At 51.5% G+C, this 22,837-nt stretch overlaps 1 protein-coding gene across 8 annotated transcripts in view; it reads left to right on the forward strand.

The window, feature by feature from the left end:
• Positions 1–22,837, forward strand: part of CHD9 (chromodomain helicase DNA binding protein 9) — a 3,201,601-nt gene that overhangs the window by 2,468,979 nt on the left and 709,785 nt on the right. The window lies entirely within an intron of this gene.

Here is a 22,837-nt window from a genome sequence, read left to right on the forward strand (position 1 = left end):
AATTACTCGAGTGTTGGAATTTTCGGAGCCCCCGTGAGGAAGAGCGGGCTCCGGATCCCACCCTCCCCTCCGCCGCGCATTGATCCAAGATGGCGCCTGGCACAGCTTCACGCAGCCCCTGAACCAGCGTCCCCTGACGGAGCGCTTTGGGGATCGGCAACAAGGCCGACCCCTGTCTGACACTGGTTCGGAATCGACACAGGCCCCCAGGCCCCTGACTCCGTTACCCCTGGGCTGGCCCAATTTATGCAACGCGGACTACAACTAGAACCACGTGGATGGCATCACATAAAGAGAAACTCGCCACCTCTGAGAAGCAGCACCCCGCCCCACGGCCATCACCCGAACGACCTGATTCCAGCCGAAGCACTCGGGGGCCCTGAAACTCAAGATGCGTGAGCCTACATAATACCCTCTGGTGGGCCCCTGACCACCACCGCACCCTTGGGCCGCCTGCACTTGGCTCCCCGACTCGGCTGCCCCGGGGCACGCACTTGCCCCTGCATGTTCGGCGATCTACGTCCAGCGGCTTCAAGATGGCCACCAAGAACAAGAGCAGGGCCGCCACCATGGACTCCTTTGTCTCGACCAAGGCGAAGACCTCCACCCAGTCCAGACCTAGCCTCTCCGAAAACACTCATCCGAACGAAGGGGAGGTCAACGACAATCGCTCTCAGATATTGGATGCCATTGCCTCACTGAGAACCCACATTGACTCCAAGATTGATGAGTTCAAAATAGACATACAACTCATCCGCCAAGATGCCCGCAACTTGACAGAGAGGGTAACGACCGTCGAGAATTCCACAACGGAGCTGTCCGGGGCCACCACAACCCTGAAGTCCGAAGTCTCCGATCTAAAGAGGAGGGTCGCCTTCCTGGAGGAAAGGGCGGAGGAAGCCGAAGGACGGGCCAGACGGGGGAACATCAGGATCCTGGGTATCCCGGAGGGAACAGAGGGCCTAAACACCACATCCTATGTCGAAACCCTTCTGCTACAAGAGATCGGGGCCGGAAAACTAACCCAAGGCTTTGCGGTCGAAAGGGCACATAGATCCCTCCAGAGACGTCCTCCCCCCGGCTCGCATCCACGGCCAATAATAGCCAAAATATTGAATTTTCAAGATAGAGAAACCATCCTACGGCACTCCAGGGAAGCAGGTCCCATTGAAAGGGGGGACTCAAAAATTACTATTTACCCCGACTACACCCAGAAAGTGCAGAGGGAAAGGAACTCATTCGTCCCGATCAAGGCGAAGCTTCGCCAACTGGACATTAAATACAGGCTGCTGTACCCCGCGCGCCTGAGAGTTGTTTATAATGGGCGAGCGATATTTCTCGAAAACCCGGAGGCGGCCAATATGTGGCTAGAAGATAATAACCTAGCCGATGGCAAGGATCCTCCTCGGAATGATGATTAAGTCCCGAGTCTCCTCGCACCACCAGTAACCGGACCCCAGCAGGTAATCCAAACTACAGTTTAACTTACGGAAGCGGCCCTCGCACGGCCCTGCCGCCTCGCACCAACCCTACCCCCAGCAGAAAATCCAATTGGGCTAGTTCACCGCCCGACCCAGCTCACGCCCGATTCCCGGATGGGTTCAGACGGCTCGAGAGCGCCTGAGCACCGCGACAGTGTTGTAGTCGCTGGGCGCACCAGTTTGTGTTATGTTATTAGTTTAGTTGGTTTTGCAGTCTACGAATCATCAATGTTGGTAAAGTACAAGATGGTGGCAAGTTACGACACAAGACTTCATGAACCAGGGGCCCCCCGCCCGCAGAACGCCACCTGTGGTTCGTTGTGCCACCGGGCCAGCAGGCCAGAACTCCAAGACGAATTCAGATCACCGATCCGATGGCGTCGCAACTTGTTGTGATGACATGGAATGTGAGGGGAATGGCTTCATACCTCAGAAGGAACCGCGTACAGTCCTACCTCAGGAGGAAGAAGGTCTCGATTGCGCTATTACAAGAGACCCACCTTACAGCGGACTCCATGTCTAAGTTAACAGATCGATGGGATGGGACCACGAGGGGGTCTCCTTACTCCAAATATGCGAGAGGCGTACTGATATGGGTGAACCCGAATGTGCCTTTCCAGCTAGAAGGCTGGGATTCTGACAAGGAAGGGAGATATACATCAATGTGGGGCACCATAGAACAAACCCCAGTGTGCTTCATTAACACATACTTTCCGCAGCATGGAATCCCGTCATACTTAAGCACGTTGAGTGCTAGACTGGCACAACACCGAGGCAGGACCTTCGTGTGGGGGGGAGACTTCAACTGCGTCATGGACTTAAGCAAGGACAGATCGCGCCCTCCTCCTCAGCCAAGCAATCCCGCATCCACCTCCTTGACGGAAACACTCGACCAGCTCAACCTGGTAGACATCTGGAGAGTGCAACATCCAGAGGCCAGAATTTACTCACACTACTCAGCTCCACATGGCGTCCACACAAGGATCGACTACTTGTTTGTTGATAAGGAACAATCTCCACTGGCCACATCCACTGAATATTTGGGGAGATCGATCTCCGACCACTCCCCGCTCGCCATGCATTGGCAGCTGCGTGGACCCAAACCTCCAATTCCCATGTGGAGGATGCCTACAGCAGCGTTGGATGATCCTGAGTTCAGAGAGGACCTTGCTGAGAAGCTAGAGGAATATGTCGAAATCAATAAGGGATCGGTGGCTACCTGGTCCACACTGTGGGAGGCCATGAAGGTGGTTACCAGGGGAGAAATCATTTCAAGAGCGGGCGGAACCCGCAGACAACTACAGTCCTCTCTTGAGGCCCAGGAATTAGAGATCGCAAGACTAGAGTCCGCCCCTGACATTTCCCCAGAGTCCGAGAAGATCCTTAAAACAGCCCGTATAAAATGTCAGGAATCATGGGTCAGACGGGAGAAATTTGACTTCGCAACACATACCGCCAGATCCCACAGCGAGTCTGACAAACCCGGCAGATTGCTTGCCTGGCTCTGCAAGCGGGAACACCCTAAACACCTGCCAACGGAGATAAAGGACGAAAAAGGAGTAACATACAAGACGCAGATGGAGATCAACGAGACTTTTGCTAAGTTCTACTCCAAATTGTATGCCCACGAGTCCCAAGTGCCCGCCGCAGAATTAATCGAAACATTGGAGGAGATAGGCCTCCCTCAAATCTCCAGCGAGCAGAGGGAGGAACTGGACTCGGAAATCACTCCCGAAGATGTGACAGCGGCCATCAGATCGCTCGCTAATGGCAAAGCCCCCGGCAGTGATGGTCTCCCGCCCGAATTCTACAAGACCTACGAACCCATTCTCACCCCCATCCTGTATGAAGTTTATCAAGAAGCCTACACAAATGGCATCTTGCCCAACACCATGAAAGAGACCATAATTATTCCAATGCTCAAGCCGCACAAGTCACCCACCGATTGTGATTCTTATCGACCTTTGGCCATGCTGAATTACGACAGCAAGATCCTCACTTCTATATTAGCCAACAGACTCGCCAGAGTGGTAGGATCCATAATTCATGAAGATCAAAATGGATTCGTCCCAGGACGCAACACCACGGCCAACCTCAGGAGACTACAACACATCATGGCCGAAACCCACGACCGAGAGGAGGACCTGGCGATACTGTCACTTGATGCCATCAAGGCCTTCGACTCTATCTACTGGGAGTGGCTTGTGGAGGTTTTGAGGGGCTTCGGCTTTGGTGCGGGCTTCATCAGATGGATCCAGGTACTTTATAATTCGCCAATGGCAAGGGTTAAAACAGGCAGAATTGTCTCGGGACCCTGGGCAATACAAAGGGGCACGAGACAGGGGTGCCCACTCTCGCCCATGCTGTATATATTGGGCCTAGAACCAATAGCCATATACTTTCGCCAACAGTTTTTTGATGCGGGCATTAAGGTGGGCAACGTTTACAACATAATTTCATTATACGCGGATGATGTCCTTCTCTACTTGAGGAACCCCGAGCTCAACGCACACACAACGCTAGAAGTTCTCGACAATTATGCAAAGTACTCAGGGATACGATTCAGCAGACACAAATCAACTGCATTCCCCCTAGCTAGCCTGAGGGGCATTGCAGTAGACGACCTCCCGCCTATCGGAATACAGTGGCAACCTGACAAGTTCCGGTACCTGGGAATCAATGTGGGTCACACCCCGCTACTCACACACGAACATAACACTATAGCAGCAGTCACCGGCCTTCGGCGTTCAATCAGATTTTGGTCCAAACTACCACTGTCAATGGTGGGTAGAGCGGCGATTGCCAAAATGATAATCCTTCCTCGATTCCTGTACTACTTTGCCAATATTTGCCACTATGTTCGCCCGCCTTTCTTCAAGACACTAGAGGCCATCATCAAGGACTTCTTGTGGGGTCCGCGCAGACACAAGCTCACATTGGCCACGCTGTCTCTCCCACATAAAGAAGGCGGAATAAAACTCCCAGACCTTCACCTTTACTACTTGGCGGCCCAGCTCAGTCACATTACGAAGTGGCTGTCTGATGACACATCGGCCGAACTGGAACTACTCAGGCAATCTTCCACAAACTTAATCCCCAAAGAAACTCTATGGTTTCCCCCTCGGCTACCTCCCGAAACTCCGCTGATTGTCAAGCTGGGCAGGCAGATATGGGCCAGGGCCTGTCACATAAGGCAAGTGAAACATCCGTACTCACCGGATAACCCCATAATGGTGGATGTGTGCAAGTCGGAGGCGGACCTTCTCACTCCCAGGAGATGGGAGGAAGCAGGCATATATACATGGGGAGACATGTTCACTGATGGGGAATTCAGGGACTTCGAGTCGTTACAGAACATTGAAGGACTATCCAAGGGCCAGTTCCTCTGGTACCACAGGATCAAACAGATCGCTAAGAAGCAGTGGAACAGCTGGCCGCAAGAGCCCACCCCAGACCCACTGCTACAGGAAATGCACGACCTCTCAGATGGATGGAGACCAGTTTCCAGACTTAACAACAGACTCATAGACAAGCCTAACCCCAAAGGTCAGGCACTGAAGGCGAAATGGGAGGCAGATCTTGAATCACCACTTACTGACAAGGAATGGGAGAGAGCACTGATCTACCCCAAGAAAGTGTCCCGGAGTTCCAGATTCGGACAAATACAGCTGAATGTCCTTTACCGGACATATATGACTCCCCACAGGATTGCCTCATTCAACCCGAAAATACCCCCGACGTGCCCATGGTGCGGAAATGACAAGGCAGACATGATCCACATGTTCTGGTCCTGCATCAAAGTGAAATCACTCTGGTTCAAAGCCAAACAATCCTGCGCAGAAGCCGGCATGGTAAGATACGACTGGACGCCCGGAGAGTGCCTACTAGGTATATATCCTAGACCGGGCAGATTTAAACATTTGGTGAAACTAATGGACATCTCATGCATTTTGGTCAAGAGAACAATAGCGATGGCCTGGAAGACTCCAGCGGGCCCCAGCCATGCTCGGTGGCTGAGCGAACTGGCGAGATGGACGACTGCTGAAACCAGGGCCTGGCAAGACGGGATCACAACCAGCGGAGAAGCCACAAGTGGAACCCTTGACTCCTGGAAAGCCCCCTGAGTGACATGCGCTTCAAGGCAGACTATAAGCCTCCCTGAGGGACTGTAGCGTCCTACAACACCCGATTTTTCATACTGATACAGAGATGGAATTACCCGAATCTGTTCCCCTCGCTTCCTGTAACATCGGAACTATAATTTTTACTTGCCACCAAACATCTCATAATTAACGCTACATGTAGACTGCTGTTGTTTTGGTTGTTCTCACGTTACTTTTTTTTTTTGTATCGTTTCTTTATTACCACACTTGTAAGTTTGTAATGTTTCTCACTTTCTTGAAAAAACCAATAAAATACTTTAAAAAAAAAAAAATAAAAGCACAATCCATTGCCATCCAGAGCCAGCACAAGCACAATCCTAACTCTGAGAAGCCAAAAGGGACCACCAGCATGTCTGCCAGGATTCCTGCTCAGAGGCAGCGCAAACAGCGCTTCAGCGAGGCGGAGCTAACCGTCTTGGTGGAGCACATTGTGGACAATGCGGAGATGCTCTTCAGCGCCGACCAACGGCGTGCCACACAGCAGCGGAGGAAGGAGGTGTGGGCCGAAGCTGCACGCAAGTGCACCGCTGTGGGCGTGACAGTGAGGAGCGTGAAAGACTGCCACAAGCGGTGGGACGACCTGAGGCTGAGGGTACGCAACCTCATTTCCACTTACCGCCAACGCAGCAGTGGGACAGGCGGACGACCCCCTTCCCCACTGAGGCTGCAAGCATGGGAGGAGCGTTGCAGCAGCGGCCTCCACCTAGAGGGAATCCATGGGATCGGGGATGCTGAGGCAGGAGTGATCCCACCTGCAGATGCCGGTAAGTGCCCAAACATGAATGCCACATGTAAATATGGAGTTGTGAGTACTGGGCCAAAGGACCCATTAACAACCCCCCCCCCCCGGCAGTGCATGTGTGGGCCAAAGGACCCATTAACAACCCCCCCCCCCCCCCTCCCCCCAGGCAGTGCATGTGTGGGCCAAAGGACCCATTAACAACCCCCCCCCCCCCAGGCAGTGCGTGTGTGGGCCAAAGGACCCATTAACAACCCCCCCCTCCCCCTCCAGGCAGTGCATGTGTGGGCCAAATGCATCTGTGGGCCAAAGGACCCATTAACAACCCCCCCTCCCCCCAGGCAGTGCATGTGTGGGCCAAAGGACCCATCATGATCCGTATGGCAACCGATATCACAGAATGCATACACCAGCAATCAGATGCATGTGACTAACACTATTCAATGTACAATCTTAATGACGCATGTGATGCACCCATCTGCCACCACAACAACACTAATTGCATGCCCTTTGTTTCCCCACAGCCGTTTCAAGTGACAGTGATACTGCACAACAGGCCAGCCAATCTGCACCGGCAAGTACACAAGCCACCGCCACCACACAGGAGGATGCTGCCAGCAGTTCTGCACCTCTGGCCACATTACCAGCCACTACAGATGTGCCACCCACCACCACCACCGACATCCCACCGTCTCCACACTGCCTGAGTCTAGACAGGTGCCACGGGAACCTATCATGGCCACCCAACACAACACAGAAGGCAGCAGCACTGCAGAGGGGGCGGCCTGCAGCGATAACAGTGCCCCGCAAGAGCACTCGGAAACGGGGCCACAGGGGGAGATGCCCACATTGGAAGACCTGGGCTCCTTCCATGAGCTGGAGTTCAGCCCCACATCACTGGGGAGTCCCATGAGGTCGCCCACCCCATCCATGGCCGAACAGAATGCCTGCATGCAGCGGATGGAGGACCAGCAGGCTACCCTCACCCAGCTGGTGGAGAGGCAGCTAGAGCAATCCAGGCTGCAGAGGGAGAGCTACAGCACCTCAGTGTGTCGCCTGTCGAGGTCCATCGGACGCTTTGCGAGCACTATAGTAACCCTTGCACGCCATGTGCGGGAGGGCAACGACCACACCTCCAGGCTTGTAGAGGCCATGTTGGTTGGCCAACAGGCAAATCTGGCACGGATGCCCTCAATCCCAGATTCTGCGCAATCAAACACAACCACCCCATCCAGCTCCACTACTGCCAGTCCAAGGAGGCGCTCGAGTAGGCTAACGGGTCCATCGGGCAAGGTTGCACAGGCACAGAAGCGCACACGGAAGTGATGGCATGTGTGTGGGGCAGTGCAGGACACATGTGGACTACAAGGGTGCGAGAGGGGTGGGCACGTTTGGGTGGTGGGGTAGGTAGTTTTGGGGGTTTGAACAATGGGGCCTGGGTGGGCACATTTGGGTGGTGGGGTAGGTAGTTTTGGGGGTTTGAACAATGGGGCCTGGGTGGGGGTGGGCACGTTTGGGTGGTGGGTGGCCCCGGGTGTACAGCTTCCCTAACCAATGCACCTCCTTCCCTGTTGTTGTTACATCAATACATCACCATTTCGAATCAAGACATACATGTTTGGACATTGATCATTTATTTTGCAGTGCAACTATTAATTCATTGTCGTCACCATGTTTGTGCATTTCTGTGAATGTGCTGTGACTCAAAAGTAAATGCGAATCAGGGCATCCCGTGCTCTCTGGCCATTATGTGGACGCCCAGGGGGAGGCGGTGCCATCCCATCCCCATCTCCATCCCCATCCCCTTCTTCCTCATCTGCGTCTGGTGGCATTGGGATGTTCCTGCGCAGGCATATATTGTGCAGCATGGCACATACGAGCGTGATTTTACCCGTCTTCACTGGGCTGTACAGCAGTGATCCGCCATATCTGCTCAGACAGCGGAAACGGGCCTTCAGCAGTCCAAATGTCCTCTCAATCATTCCACGTGTGCGGATATGTGCCCTATTGTATGCCTCTTCATGCCTGTTCCTTGGTCTCCGTACAGGTGTCATCATCCATGGCGTGAGTGCATATCCCGCATCACCTACATGGGATGTAGATGGGGGAACATGTCAGTGTTTGTGGCATCATGTCCTCATCTGCTGGTGTGCATTCTTGTATCATCATTCATTCATGCATATGTACCATGCAGTGTATGGAGGTATGTTTTGGGCATCACGATGTATGTTGCTAACTGGATATAGGCCTACACATTAACTTACATGTTTACTGTGCCCTGCGGGTGACATTTGATTGTGTGCATGTCACGGTGCAGTGCTGTCCACACATGGCAGAGTGACTCCACGGTACGGAAGTAGTAAATACACGTCGTCTCATTTACACGCCTCTCGTGCCTTTTGAGGCAGTGTTTCAATTGAGGGTGGGTGTCTGCAGTGGCACAAGGTTCATGGGACAGTGACGGGATTGGCTGTGCCAGCGTGTGCACAGGCACATTGTGGTGACCTGTCATGTCTTCCTTCATGATGTTTGGCATCCGCTGTGTATTTGGTAGATGGAAGGGGGGTGATGCATGTGCGGTCACAGCGGCACTCTCACAATGCTCATTGGCCTGGACACACACACACCACTTCGACAGGGTTGTAGCATCGTCAGCTGTACTCACCCAATAGCCATGTGCTTTGCCCGGCATAGCGTTCCATGTACCGTGGCAACGTGGAATTCCGCAGTACCATTGAGTCATGTGATGAGCCTGGGAAACGTGCGCAGCAGTGTGTAATCAGTTGCATGGAATCACAAACCATCTGGACATTCAAAGAGTGTTACTGTTTCCTATTGCGGAACACCGCCTCAATTGCACGTGGTACTGTCAGCTCAACGTGGGTGCAGTCAACTGCGCCTATGCAATTTGGCATGCCTGCTATGGCATGGAAGGCCAACTTGGTGGCAATGACCTCGGGGAGGGTGCGGGGTAGGGCTATGTGTTCCGACACATGGCGCACAGGGCATCCAGTACCTGTGCCAGGATTTTTCAGAAACAGGGTTGTGATATGCCGTGCAGCTCACCAACCGTGTGTTGATAGGTGCCAGTGCCAAGGAAATGCAGTACTAAGACAACCTTCAAGAGGGGTCGGGGTGGCGGTGGGGGTGTCAATTTGGCTGCTGATGTTGTCCTCAATCATGGCGGTGAAGTGCAGGATTGTTGCACGGTCCAGCCGGTATAGTGTGTGGATCTGTCCTGGGGTGAGGTTCCAGGGTGAGGCCCTGATGCGTGGTATTGCTGGCTGGCGGTGGGGTCGTGCTGGCTGGGCAATGGGGTTTGCCATAGCTGCAGGGTTGGCTGGTTGCCGCCTGCGCCTCCTCAGTCTACGCCTCCTCCTCTACGCCATTACTGCCCCCATGTGCAGTGCTGCCTGTTGGTTGAGTAGGCCCAGTCCCAGTGCTACTAGACCTGCTGCCTGCATGGTTCTGTGTTGTGTTGGGCTGGGTGTGGCCCTTTTGTAGGCTCCCAGTGGCCTGCTAGGTCCAGATGGGCTGATTTGGTGCACCTGTGCCCTGATTCAGTTCAGCAGGCAGTGTATAACGCCATGTTCGGGGTGGCGGCGGTTCCGCCACCGTGATCACGGTATTTAAGCCATTTTTTTGCTGGTATTTCCGTGTCCGTGCTAGTTGTGATGCTCACGGTGTTTCGTGTTGACGGTAACGAGGGGTTTCCGTGCAGACGGGTTTAACGGGACCCCTATTTCCGCGGTGGCGGTTGAGGGTGGTGCTATTACCGGGGCCACGGGTCATGATTGGGCGGACATGGAAACGGTGCCGGTATGGTTTTACCAGCAGTGTTAATTCCGGACCGGAGTACTTGTAATGAGGCCCAAGGTCTGCATAAAGCAGCAGGCATGCATCTAAAACGCCTCATTCCATTAATTATCCCGCAGTCTCCCAATCCCTGATAAGGAACATTGAGCAAGGACAGCTGAACACAGATTAGGCAAGCCCCTCCCAGGGGAAGAAACACATCCCTTTATAAACAGGGTAATTCAGACAGCTAGTATGGGGTTTAGAGAAGTTAGAGGAGGTGGAGTGTTGGAGCTTGATCGAGATAAGAAAGAATTAGAAGGGAGATATGCGAGAGAGAATTTGAAGGGAGGGTAGAGATGAGTGGTAAAAGGAGGTGGTAGGAAGGTGTAAGAAGTAGAACATCAGCTTGAGGTTTTCGTAGGTGTTAGGAGAAGAACATCATCATCTGGAGGTAGGAGGAGAACATTGGGTGGACATTCTGAGGAAAGTTCTAGGTGAGGAGGAGAAGAGTTAACATCAGAAGGAACTTGGAGGGGAGGGTGTGGCCGACAATTGGAGCATATAGACGTGTTCTCCGTGGGCTCCGGCGTCGCCTGCAATATCCTGCAGATTTATCCTGGCAAACCTGCATATTTTGCCGATAGAACGATATCGGACAGGGCCGAGGGGCTCTGCACATCTCTGATGCGGCTGGTGGGGATCAGCGCAGGAGAAGCCGAAGCTCGGGACCAGCGTAATACACCCGGGTGGTCCAGCGCCATCTTGGGCGCAGGACGAGCACTGGTGCCCTTAACAAAGGCAGACATCGGAGGAGAGTGGGGGCCAGGGCCGCCGTGCTGACACTGCAGGGAGAGATGGATGGAGCTGGGCTCCCCACTGAGGCTCGCTGAGCGCCCTGACTACCTGCTCAGAGGGGATCGAATTGCGGTGAGCTGCACTGCACTGAGGGAACTCTGGCCTGTGGGCACCCGCGGGGTATATTAGTGGATTGGACTGAAGAATACTAAGTTTTTAGATATGCATGTGTCATGCAGCAGCCATGCGGGAATTGGTATTCTGCCAGACCAATAATCCCAACTTGGAGAGGCTCTTGTGGCAGTGTAACATCCTGTTGGAGATCACCTGATACCATCCTGATGAGGAGCGGGTCGTCCAGGGGTGGGTCGCTGCCGCCCCGGGACGCACATTGTCAAGGTCAGTGGAGGGGGGTGGTGAGAGGAGCAGAAGTAATCCAACAGAGGTGGAGGTAGGCTCCAGGACATATATTTCGGCCCCTTCTGGGGCTGAAGAGAAGGTGGGCATCTCCTGGATAGGTTCAGGAGTACCCGATAGTTGATTGCCCCATATCACTGTTTTTGATTTTGGACCTGGGGCATCCAGTGGGTCCTCGCAGTCAGTGCCCTGTGCTCTGATGGGCCAGAGCAGCGCTATACAGTAGTGCGGTTTGTCCCCAGGAATCAGGTTGGAGGGTAGTGCCCGCCACTTTCTACCATAGTCAGCACAGGCTGCTCTGACGGGGATAAAGAGGCGACAGCCTGCAGCGATCATGGTGAAGGACAAGCTGAGGAAGAACGCCATACAGAGCAAAATGGAGCAATTTACGACAAGTGCTCCGGGCCGCTCCCAGGCTCTGGCACATGCTGCCACACCTGAAGAATCAGATAACACAGAATACTCTTTCATTAAAGGATGTGATGTGTGCCATTGCGAATTGCGATTGTCTATGAAAGGGAAAATAGTTGGTTTGAGTTCAGAAGTCTCCCTACTGTGCCATGGCTTGCACAAGTGGGCCTCACGGGTAGGGGAGGTCGAGCAATGCATATCCAATTTGGAATATGCCCTCAAGGCAATGGAATGCAAAATCGAGACAGTTATGCAGCGACTCAATACAATAATGGAGAACCGCATGGATGATAGTGAGGGCTGCTCCTGATGTAATAATATTCGCAGCCTGTGGCTTCTGGAAAAATCAGAGGGGCCCAGTATGGAACTCTTCTTGGAGCAGTGGCTTGCCGACCTAATGGCACCTAGAAAGCTTTCAAATGTTTTCTCGGTTGAAAGGCTGCATGAACTACCCACGGGGGCGACCTGTGCCAGGTGCGACACCACGTACAGTGATTGTGAAACTGTTAAACTATCGGGATGCACTTCTACAATGGACAGGTGGTGAGATTACATACAACGGGTCCAGAATTTCCTTCTACCCGGATTACAAAAGAGAGGTCCAACTTGCAAGTCAGTCCTTCAACTGCATCAAAAAACACCTACGGGCGCAAGGGGTTAAATATCGACTTCTCTTCCCGGCGCAACTCAAGATCTACCATAATGGAACCACACATCACAGATCCACAGGAGGCCTGGACCTGGTTTGAAACCCACATCGACAAAGATAAAGCCAGTTTCAGACATAAGGGCAGTGTCACCCCTCCCCCCCAAACCTTCTGCTGCGAGAACCAAGACCAGCCACGCGACCGACGGTGCTGGGCGACCCGAATGTGGATGTCACAGAAGAGGACGCTTGTGTGTCTGGGGAGGAGGGATGACAGACCCTGACATTGACATCCTCTCCAGCTCCAATGAGAACCGCAAGAATATGTCATATTGTATGGTTTGCCCTGTTTAAAATTCTGCTTAAATGGCGCCAAAGAATCACAGAGCTCACCCTCCCAAGGGTTGGCTATAGTAGAACTTGAGAGTGAATGTTCGGGCGACAGGTACTTCGAGTTGGGGCGGAGTATAGGGTGGAGGGAGTTTGGGATGTTATGTTTTTTATTTGTTCCGATTGGGACACCATACTCACTGGAATGCACAGAATGACTCTCATGGTGCCCCGCGGGATCAGTGATAAGAGGGCCGCTATTAACCTTTGGTATACACGCATAGGCCCATATGGTGGATAGCAATATGGAGAGGCTGCTTAGGTTCCTCATGTGGAACGTAAATAGCCAGGGCTCTGGTATTAAGCGCAAGCTGGTGACACAATTCTTCAATGGGCATTCCACGGATGTGACTCTCCTCACAGAAACGCATCTGGCAGGTTCAGAATGTACACTATACCGTAGGGCAAACTATAAGACAGCACTGCACTCAGGCTTCTTTATGTGGGCGAGAGGGGTTCTGATTCTTATTCACAAGCGCATTCCCCTTAAGATTTTGGCGATGTGGGGAACTATGGTAGGCGTTTTAGCGTTCTATGCCCCCCACCACTGTCCATTGAGTTGCTTGAACATCTACAAAGTATGCTTCAGGAACACTGGCCGCATCTGTGGATCGTGGGGGGGGGACACTTCAATAACGTGATGGATGCGACCTGCAACCACACCCATCTCTGAGGAAGGAATGCAGGGGTACCTACGTGATTATCGGCCTTCCCGACTGCACTGGGCCTGGACGACGCTTGGTGACAACTACATCCACAGGAACGCAGGTTTTCGTTTCACTCGGGGACTCATGCTTCAATGTCACGACTGGATTATTTATTTCTACCCAAACAGGATTTATCTGTTGTTTCGGCATGTTTTTCTTTAGCTAAGGGTATATCGGACCACTCGCCACTGCTGCTTGAAGTTAAAAGCACCAGAATGAAACGCACACAACATTGGCGCTTGAATGGGTACTATTTGGAGTTTCCTGAATGTATAACAGACAAAAACGGAAGAGTACTTCGAAATGAATACTGGATTGGGAGACAGTGTGGTGACGCTCTGGAAGGGATACAAAACATTACTTGGGGTGGGGGGACCATGATCTCGTGGATCTCAGCTAAAAGAAAATCCCAAATGCAAACGGTCACAGATGTGGAACAAAAGGCTGCACGGCTGGAAGCTGAGTACCTCGTATTGTTTCCGTCACAATGCATCAATCACTGCTGGTGGCCCGGGAGACGCTTCGGAATGTCTCACTGGATAATGCGAGACAGGCTCATTGTGAGAAGTGTAGCCAGATTCATGAAATTGGTGATAAGGAAGGTAAAATGCTTGCCTGGCTTGAAAGAAGGGAAGAGGGCCACAGGAAAGTTGGAGAAAGTTAGAGAAGTGATGGATAAATGGAGTGACGTGGTCATTGAAGATGAACACATAGCGGCGTCCTTTGCTGATTATTATGAGGAGCTATATCGAGATTAGGGTATCCCCAGGTGGAGACACTGCACTACACTTGACAGCCTCAATCTGCCCGACTTACCGGAACAACAGTGCCTGCAGTTGGAGGCCGGCGTCACGGACGACGAAATTGAGGCAGCTATTAACCAACTCCACTCCGGGAAAGCATCAGGCCCGAATGGGTTTCCAGGTGTGAAAAATACCCCATTATATAATTTTTTCAGACATAGTAAAAACAAGGGCATCTTACCCCCGGACTTTAGGATGGCTAATATAGTGCCCCCCCCTGCATCCCCCCCCAAAAAAAACCCTTCTGAGTTCTGTGCGTCCTGTGGACCGATTTCACAAATTAATCGTGAGGCTAAGATTCTAGCTAAAGTGCTGGCGAATCGCCTGCTACCGGTTATCTCGTCTCTGGTTCACCCGGACCAAAGTGGATTCATGACGAATAAATCCACTTGTATGAATCTCTGACGATTACATTTGGCGATGGAAAAGGCCTCGGTCATTCGTGAACCATTAACACTCTTGCCGATTGATTTTGAAAAGGCATTTGATTCTGTATTATGGGACAGCCAATCGGATGTTATGAATACAATGAGGTTTAGGGAGAATGATTGCCTATTATATGCATCACCAATGGCGGATGTCTGCGTAAATGGGACAAACTCCAGATCATTCTCATTGGCTAGGGGCACATGACAGGGCTGTCCACTATCCCCCTACTGTTCATGCTGGCCATCAAGCCGCTAGCCAAACAACTCAGGATGGACCCAAAGTGGGTTAGTTTTCGTTGGCCATTGGGGTTGGAGAATAGGGTCTCACTCGATGCAGATGACCTGCTGATATACCTAGTGTGATGCTGGAAATGTATCGGAGGGACAGGGCCTCTGAATCCTTGTCCTTTATTGCTTTATCATGTATGTTCTGTCTTGTTTTCCGCGCAGGAGTTCATGTGGGACGCCTGGCAGTGCAGCTCTTCCTCTTTTCGGTTTGGTGTACAGACCCTTGGGATACCCTAATGGCACCCATTGGTGGGGGTACAACCCTGTACCCCTAGTGTATGTTTTTGGGCACCTGTGTTTGGCCCACAGAGCAGGGTATGGGCTGGTGGCAGCTCCATGCTGAATTTGACAGGTGCTCTGAGTATCCTACATTTTTGGGATACCCAGGGCCTGCCATTGGAATCAGTTGATTCCTGATAGGAGACAAGATGGCCCCTGTGGCCTCTTGCTTTCTATTGCCAGTTACCTTGTTTTCTCAAAGTCCTGGGAAGCCCTGACTCTCTTTTCCCCCTGGCTGGCTGTTGGGTGGAGGTTCCATATATGGTATTGTGGGGAAGTCCAGGCCAGACTGGCTGGAGCCTTCCCAGTCACTGTATGTTGTGGGTACACCCTTGGAGTGTGTCCTGGGTGAATAGTGTGTGACCAATATGCACTTCATGTTATGGATGTCTATGTGACACAAAGAATGAGACAGGCCTTCCCAATACACATTCCTTTTTGTGAGTGTCTTGAGGGAGGAGAATGGGCCGAATGCACTGTGAACCTGATTGGCTGCCTGGAGGCCCTTCTGGATGATTGGTTGCCTGAGTGCGACCCAGCAGAGTGAATGAGAGACCAAACAGTATATCTGGGGACCTCTCACTGATGGAAATGGTTCAGAAGCTGAAGTTGATACTTGATGCTTAAACTTGAAGCCCACTGGAAGAAGAATAACAATTGCTGCTGCTGTCCTTCGCTAATCTGAAAGCTGCGTGACTGTCAAGGAACGTATCCAAGAGAGAACCTGGTTAGGAGACCTTCCCGAGCTACGAGGGACCATTGTGCACCAGCAGATCTTTGCTGAGGCGACCTGGAAGTCAGTCCTCGAAAGGCTGCCGGCCGGAGACGGGGACTGCCACTGAATCACGAAGCGAAGCGCCCGGACATTGAAGTTCATCACCGTCGAAGACAATCATCCTCGACCGGATCCGCAGTGCTCCTTTGCCTAAGAACACTTTGAACGAAGGACTCCCTCGCTCATCACCGACGACCACTTTGTCCCACCGGAGAAAGTCCAGGCTGCCGATGAGAATCCGCCGGTGGGTTTCCCGCCACCCGAAGACGCCGACGACCCGACACCCTTGCTGTGCCAAAATTCTACACTAACTCTTTGCGGCAACAAACTATCATCGTCGAGGTGCCCCGCACACCTCATCTTCGTAGGACGTCCGAGACTGATCGTCGATGAGCAGGACCAGGACGGAAGCTGCTACCTCAATGCCTCGGTTCACCATTTCCTCGTGGGATCTCGACGATCTGTGGCTCCTGCCATAAAGGGAGCCACTCAAGAAGGATCCGTCGACGACCCAACATCAAACTCTGCTATTCCAGGTACACTGGGGTGGTAGAACCTTTTTAGAGGGAAATAACACTCATATAAACAATATATGGACTGGGCTTGTATTATATCTTTATTTATAGGTTTCCCAGGCGGGGGATGCTCACACAGAAATGTGCCTAGTGGTAGGGGCCCAGTATTCTGCTGATTGTTTTAACCAACCTGCTTTCCTCCTATGTCTAGTGTCGGTTCACTTCATTAATTAATTTGTATGCCATTTGAACTGAGTACAGTTGATGCATTTTATTGGAATCAAAGAGTAATTGTGGTACCACATAGAAACTGTATATATTTACCATTTTAGATTATCTTGAGCACAAAGTGTGTGTTATTGTGATGTGTACATAACCAAAGCCTTATTCATATAAAGAACTGTGTTTTCACTAAACATAGTGTGTGGACATTCCTTTTTGGGTGCTTGGGGGACTACACTGTACTTAAGAACCAGCCTGCATCACCTCCTGAGAGCTTAAGCCTTGATTGCTCGTCCAACGCTACCAAATAGAGAATCTTGGATGGGCTGCCCTGTGCCTCTACTCTGCCATATAGAGAGCAGGAGTACAGATACCCCCTCCAGTCTTTACACCTAGGTATGACGACTTGCGCTTGCCCAGTCATGACACAAAGCTTACGGGAATATGAGACATTCATATTCGGCTCCGGGTAAACTGAAGCAAGCCAGTACTTTTCCCTGTACAGGTTGCGGAACAAGCAATACCTTCTGGTTGCCCAAAACGGGTGGAAAGGGAGGGCTTTCAATATCTGGGCATTAATGTTGAGTAGGGCATGCAGGATTTCGATCGCCAAATCTTCACCCTATTAAAAGCCAATTTTCACCGGACGTTACACATTGGAAATCCCTCCCGATCACACTGTTGGGGAGAGCCTCCCTATTTAAGATGCTGACCTTGCCCAGATTCCTGTATGTTTTGTAAAACGCTCCCCTACTGATACCTAAACGAGAATTTAAAAGAATTGACACAGCCCTTAGAGAACTGATGTGGGGAGAGAAACAACAACGGGTGGCCCGAAGTACACTACAGCGCTCGGTAGGAAAAGGAGGCATCGAGCTACCACATATAGTCAATGGTATTACTGGACTAGTCAATTGGCGGTTGTTAATGATTGGCTCCATAGGACCCCCACATTGGGACAGAGCTGGAATGGATGGGGAGGGACCGGCCATAGACATTTGGTACAAATGGTCTGGGTTGACTTCCCTCCCGTTGATGACCTAGCACACGATACGGATGTGGCGGGACACTCACAAACATTTTAGCTGGAAACTGACATTGGTGCAACCACTTTGGGGAAATGTGCAAATACCGCAAATGAACACATTTGAAACATTCACAGTATGTTTCTCTGACAATATACAGGCACTGAATGATGTGCTGGTAGAGGGAGGTCTGAAATCCTTTGTGGAGCTACAACGAGAGTATAAACTACCTGTCATGGCCACAGGCCCCAGAACACAAAAACCACACCATCTAGTGATGGGGGCAACGGGTCACTTGACTCACTTATGTCCCTTTGGGACCCATAAACACAGTGCTTTTACTTTATTTCAGTGCAGGAGTGCTTTTATTTTACAAGAACTTTCCAGGAGCTGATACATCCTCATGTGCTGACTCATCGGGTGTGGCTCCCTATGCCTGGTCTTCATGTGCTAACTCATCGGGTGTGGCAGGCAGGCTGAACCTGGTGTGCGTGGCTTCAGAAGCTCAGCTATATAAGCTGCTCCATCCTTAAGGCTGGTGCTTTGCATTACTGTGCACTCTCGTGCAACGTTTCGCTCACCTTCGCTTGGGCCAGTTTACTTACCTTTGAAACCAGGCGTTCTCCTGCATACTCACCTCCAGGAAACCGGTGCTTCAACTGCAGACTCATCTCCTGACATCCAGTGATCTTGATCCCGACGCCGCAGCACCGCGCTCCACATCCACAAACTCAGACCCTGTGAAGAAGAAAGACAAGGTTAGAACATCCGTCCTAGGGCCGCCCCCTCGTTAATTTACCAGCTACTGTACTGCTGTAGTTTTGTTCCTCGTTCCCTCCGGCTGCTGCCTCGGCCTCCGCAGCTTCTGCCGGGCGGCAACATCACCTGCAAGGGAAGAAAGCAAAAGAGCAAACATCAAAAGTGGAACGGACAGCAATACAAGACAGCGAACTTTACAATACAACAGACGAGGAAAGGCAAAGGCAAACAGGAACACTTACCTGAAGTTTAGTGGCTTAGTCGCAGCAGGACTGGACTATCACGTGCAAGGGACCAGTGAAGGAACTCGGTCCAGATCATACAAGCGCCCCTGCCAGGAGCAGCAGGATGGAGTGCTCGCCAAAACTAATCAACAGGTGAGCTTTCCAGGGACAGCGCATCCCATGGGTACCACGGTTTGGGAGAAGGGGCATGGAAGGGGAAAAGGTGCACAAGCTGGCATACTCACACCCCCTATTCTCCATGCAGGAGCAGTCCCGAGCAGCATGACCTATTACCACCATTCACCACATAAGCTCAGAGGGCAAAGTCGGATCCGAGCGACCTCACCCTAGGGAGGGCTGCAACCGTGCCCCAAAGCCTCCGCAGAGACCAGGTGAGCGTAACACTACCTGATAATGAAAGGTATCATTTTGTGCAGGTATCCAATTCCATATGTGCGTAATTGGTTGAGCTCCCAGAGATTCTGCAATGCTCCCCAATAGAGAGGAATATTCTACCGGAGTGTATCCCGACCAAAGTAACGTCTACACTGTACCAAGTCATATCCTCTTTTGCGACTCCTGAGCTGTTGAATCTGAAGAACAGGTGGGAGGTGGACATGTGTGCCCCATGGAGCCGGAGGATTGGGTGGCGGCCCTGATATTCCCCAGAGAGGTTGCAATCTTGGCCAGATTCTGGCTGGTACAATTTAAAATACTGCATAGGGTCTAATATCCCTGTGTCTCGCTTTTTCGGTGGGGGTCGTATTGACAATGCAAAGTGTTTACGGTGCGGGGTGGAAGAGGGAGCCTTTTTTTCATATCCTTTGGTAGTGTTCACAAATCCGTCGTTTCTGGGATATGTGAAAAACCTAAGGGCTTTCCCCACCTTACTCGGTACCATGTGTTAAAATTGCTGCAGAAATGGCTCTTTACACAAAAAATTGCGCCCAAAAGGCTGTGGTTTTTCCGCTGCAATCCATGTAATGGTTGGGGGGGACAACCCCCGGAACACTTATACCATTTGATGGGAGTAAGATACACCCCCACTCCCTTTAAATGTTATAATGGGTACACCTTTACAGGGCCAACCCACAGTATTTTTGCCACATTTTACAGACTACATTTTTGCCACAATTTTATTACTGCACACCCCTTATTCCCCAGGGATCTCCTGCACATGTGGCCAGGGAAGGGCCATTGATCTTGGATCCCGACCCTTGGGACGGACTAGCGCGGGACGACTATCTGGGGAGAGGGTCCTCGGGGATTGAGGAAGGAGTGCCAAACGGTGCGACATGGTATCCCCCCTTTCCTGACAGTAATTACCAAACTTTCCTTCCCGTTTAGAGGGAAACAACTCCCATAATTCCTGTTCTCCCTTTGAATACCAAAGTACTGAGATAACGAAGAGACAACCAGGAGTGCTGATGATTACCCAAAGGAACAACACTGGGACAGAAAAGAATTCCTATACTCCCAACACTTGATTGTCCCACTAATGAAGTCAGGCAGAGTCGGGCATTTAAAACTGACTACAATCGGAGCCATCGACTAAAGCTGGGAGTATGAAAGCAGCAGCCAGAAACTGCAGTCTGAACGAGTTTGGGATGCTGGGTGGTCCACAGAAGCAGAGCAGATCCGGAGAGGCTGGGAGAGGACGGAGCGTGAGAACGTTGGCCTTTTGTGGCCCTTTGTGCACAGAGGGTCACAGCGTGTTGAGGAAGCCATGTATCCAAAGAGCTTGGAGGGAGAACATTGTGTAGGGCTGGGGGGATAGAGGCGGGCCCTTTAGCTGTGAGCTTTTGGTGGGGTGTCAAGGAGAAGAAAGAGATTTGGTTGGCGGAGCAAAGAACCAGGATCTGGGAGACGAGAATTCTAGAAGAAAGCCAGAGGGATTCCTATGGGTGGCCTCCACTCTGCGAATCTGGGCCTTTGTCAGAAAACAGCTATGGACCAACCTTTTGGTAGAGGCCTTGAAGGTTAGCCCTATATGTGACCTGCAGAACTTGGACGAAAAGGAAGTCGCCTACAGACAACATCAAGTAAGACGCCAGCAATCAAAAACTGTGAGTGACAAGGCAAAGCTGTGAAAATCCCCATGCAGGGTGAGGGAGGGGGCAGAGATGAAAGACTTTCAGATTTGTTATTTTCTACTTTTTGTGAGTTCCCATGTTAACCCAAACCTGAACTTCTCACAAATTAATCATTCTGAAAAACCCTTCTTTTGTTGTGTCTTAGTGTGAGAGCCATTTTGCTTTGTGACAGATCAATGATGCTGAGCATTGCAAACAGCTTATATTCAGATCTTACCCAGCTGGGATCTCCCAGATGGTGAGATGTGTTAGGGAGAATTCTCTGTTTAGGCTGAATTTCCTAACCTAGTGAGTCCCCCAGCAGCTTTGCTGGATTTTTGGGGTTTATTTTTTTCTCCTGCCAAGAGTGAGACTCTTTTACCCTCACTCTTGGGCATGACTTGAGAGTGTTTCTGTGACTTGCTATGCGCTTATGGGCTATGGGGTATTTTTTCCCCATAGGCTATCATTGGTTTTTGAATGTGTTACACAGCACCCTCAGTGCAGTACCATAGGGGTGTCATTGAGACCCCCAAACATAGACTCCACACCCTGGGACTGACTACTGCCTCCCTGGGTCTGTAAAGTCCCCATTGACTCTACTAGTCTTAACTTAGGAACTTAACCAGTACAAACTATCATACTGTGGAAGTACTGGTAGGGGCAATTAGATTGCCCCTGGGTTTGTTGTCGAGGGGGTACTGTCCCGTACCCCCTCGCCGAGTTTCTGGCTGGTGGCAGTGGATACCACGGAAATATTCCACCAGAATATTTCCCAATGGGATTTCCCATTGATTTTAATGCACCACTTTTTGGTGCAATGTTAAAGATACCGCCGGTTTATTTATTTAATATAAATTCACCGGTTGGGTTTTTTTGCCAGGACTCGCCGCCAAAATAGCGTCTAGGTTCACTTCAGTAACCCTGAACCCGAGTCGAGCCTTTGTTCCACTTTTGGCGGGCTTCTGCACCAGAAGCCCTCCAAAGTGGTGCCATTCTGTCTGGGTACCACAGGGGATGTAGGAGGGGGTTTAGGCACCCTGGACTGAGTTGCCTTGCCAACTCATGTCGCACTCTGGTGTGATTGGCCCAAGTGGTGAGCCACCCCGCTCACCACTTAGCATGTTTGAGTGACAGCTAGGCTGTATGAATGGGGGTTTGCTGCATAAAAGCAGCGTTTTTGGGACTGGTTCTGGAGAAGTCGCCACAGGACCTAAGAAGCCGAAGAGGGAGAAGCCGAGCCGACCTGCCAAGACGACACCACCGGTGGAGCCCTGCGGAACCGTCTCACCACTTTTCCCGACGACAGAGGAGATCTCCCGCCGGAGAGTCTTCTTCCCTTGACTGGTGGGGACAACCAGTTTCTGCCTTCTTCTCGCCGCCCTGAAGCACCTCGTGGCCGCCTTGCCTGTGCCAAGCACCCCGGCAACCGGGATACCACTTTTTACCTCAACCGCGAAAGAGGGGTAACATCCTTTTAACCGGAAAAACTCCACGGCTGGTTTCTTCCCTGGTAGTGCAACGACCTTCAGCTTTCCTCCACGACGAGATCTTCTCCTCCTCTGGACGACGCTGCGACTTGCACCCACTACCAGGAACAACTGCCCCCGCTGGAGGATCCTTTCCATTTTAAAGGTACTGTGTTCCGCCCGGCTTCCCTTGCCACCGATTGTACGGGGTAGATTTAGCCCCCGGCTCTCGACCCTGGGTAAGCCTGGGGCACCCTAACTAAACTTTTCTTAACTAGGAAAAACCTTTTCTACTCACCTGTAAAGACTTGTGACATTGTGTGATCGTGGGCATCTTTTTGCCTGGCTTTCCCTAGAGTGGGCCTGGCAACCGAACTTCCTTGCTCCACAATAGACTGCCTTTCTACACTCACAGTGAATCTCTGAAAAGT

The sequence above is a fragment of the Ambystoma mexicanum genome, chromosome 1q (assembly GCF_040938575.1).
Source record: "Ambystoma mexicanum isolate Mex_15411 chromosome 1q, UKY_AmexF1_1, whole genome shotgun sequence".
In the NCBI taxonomy this organism is placed as follows: Eukaryota; Metazoa; Chordata; class Amphibia; order Caudata; family Ambystomatidae; genus Ambystoma; species Ambystoma mexicanum.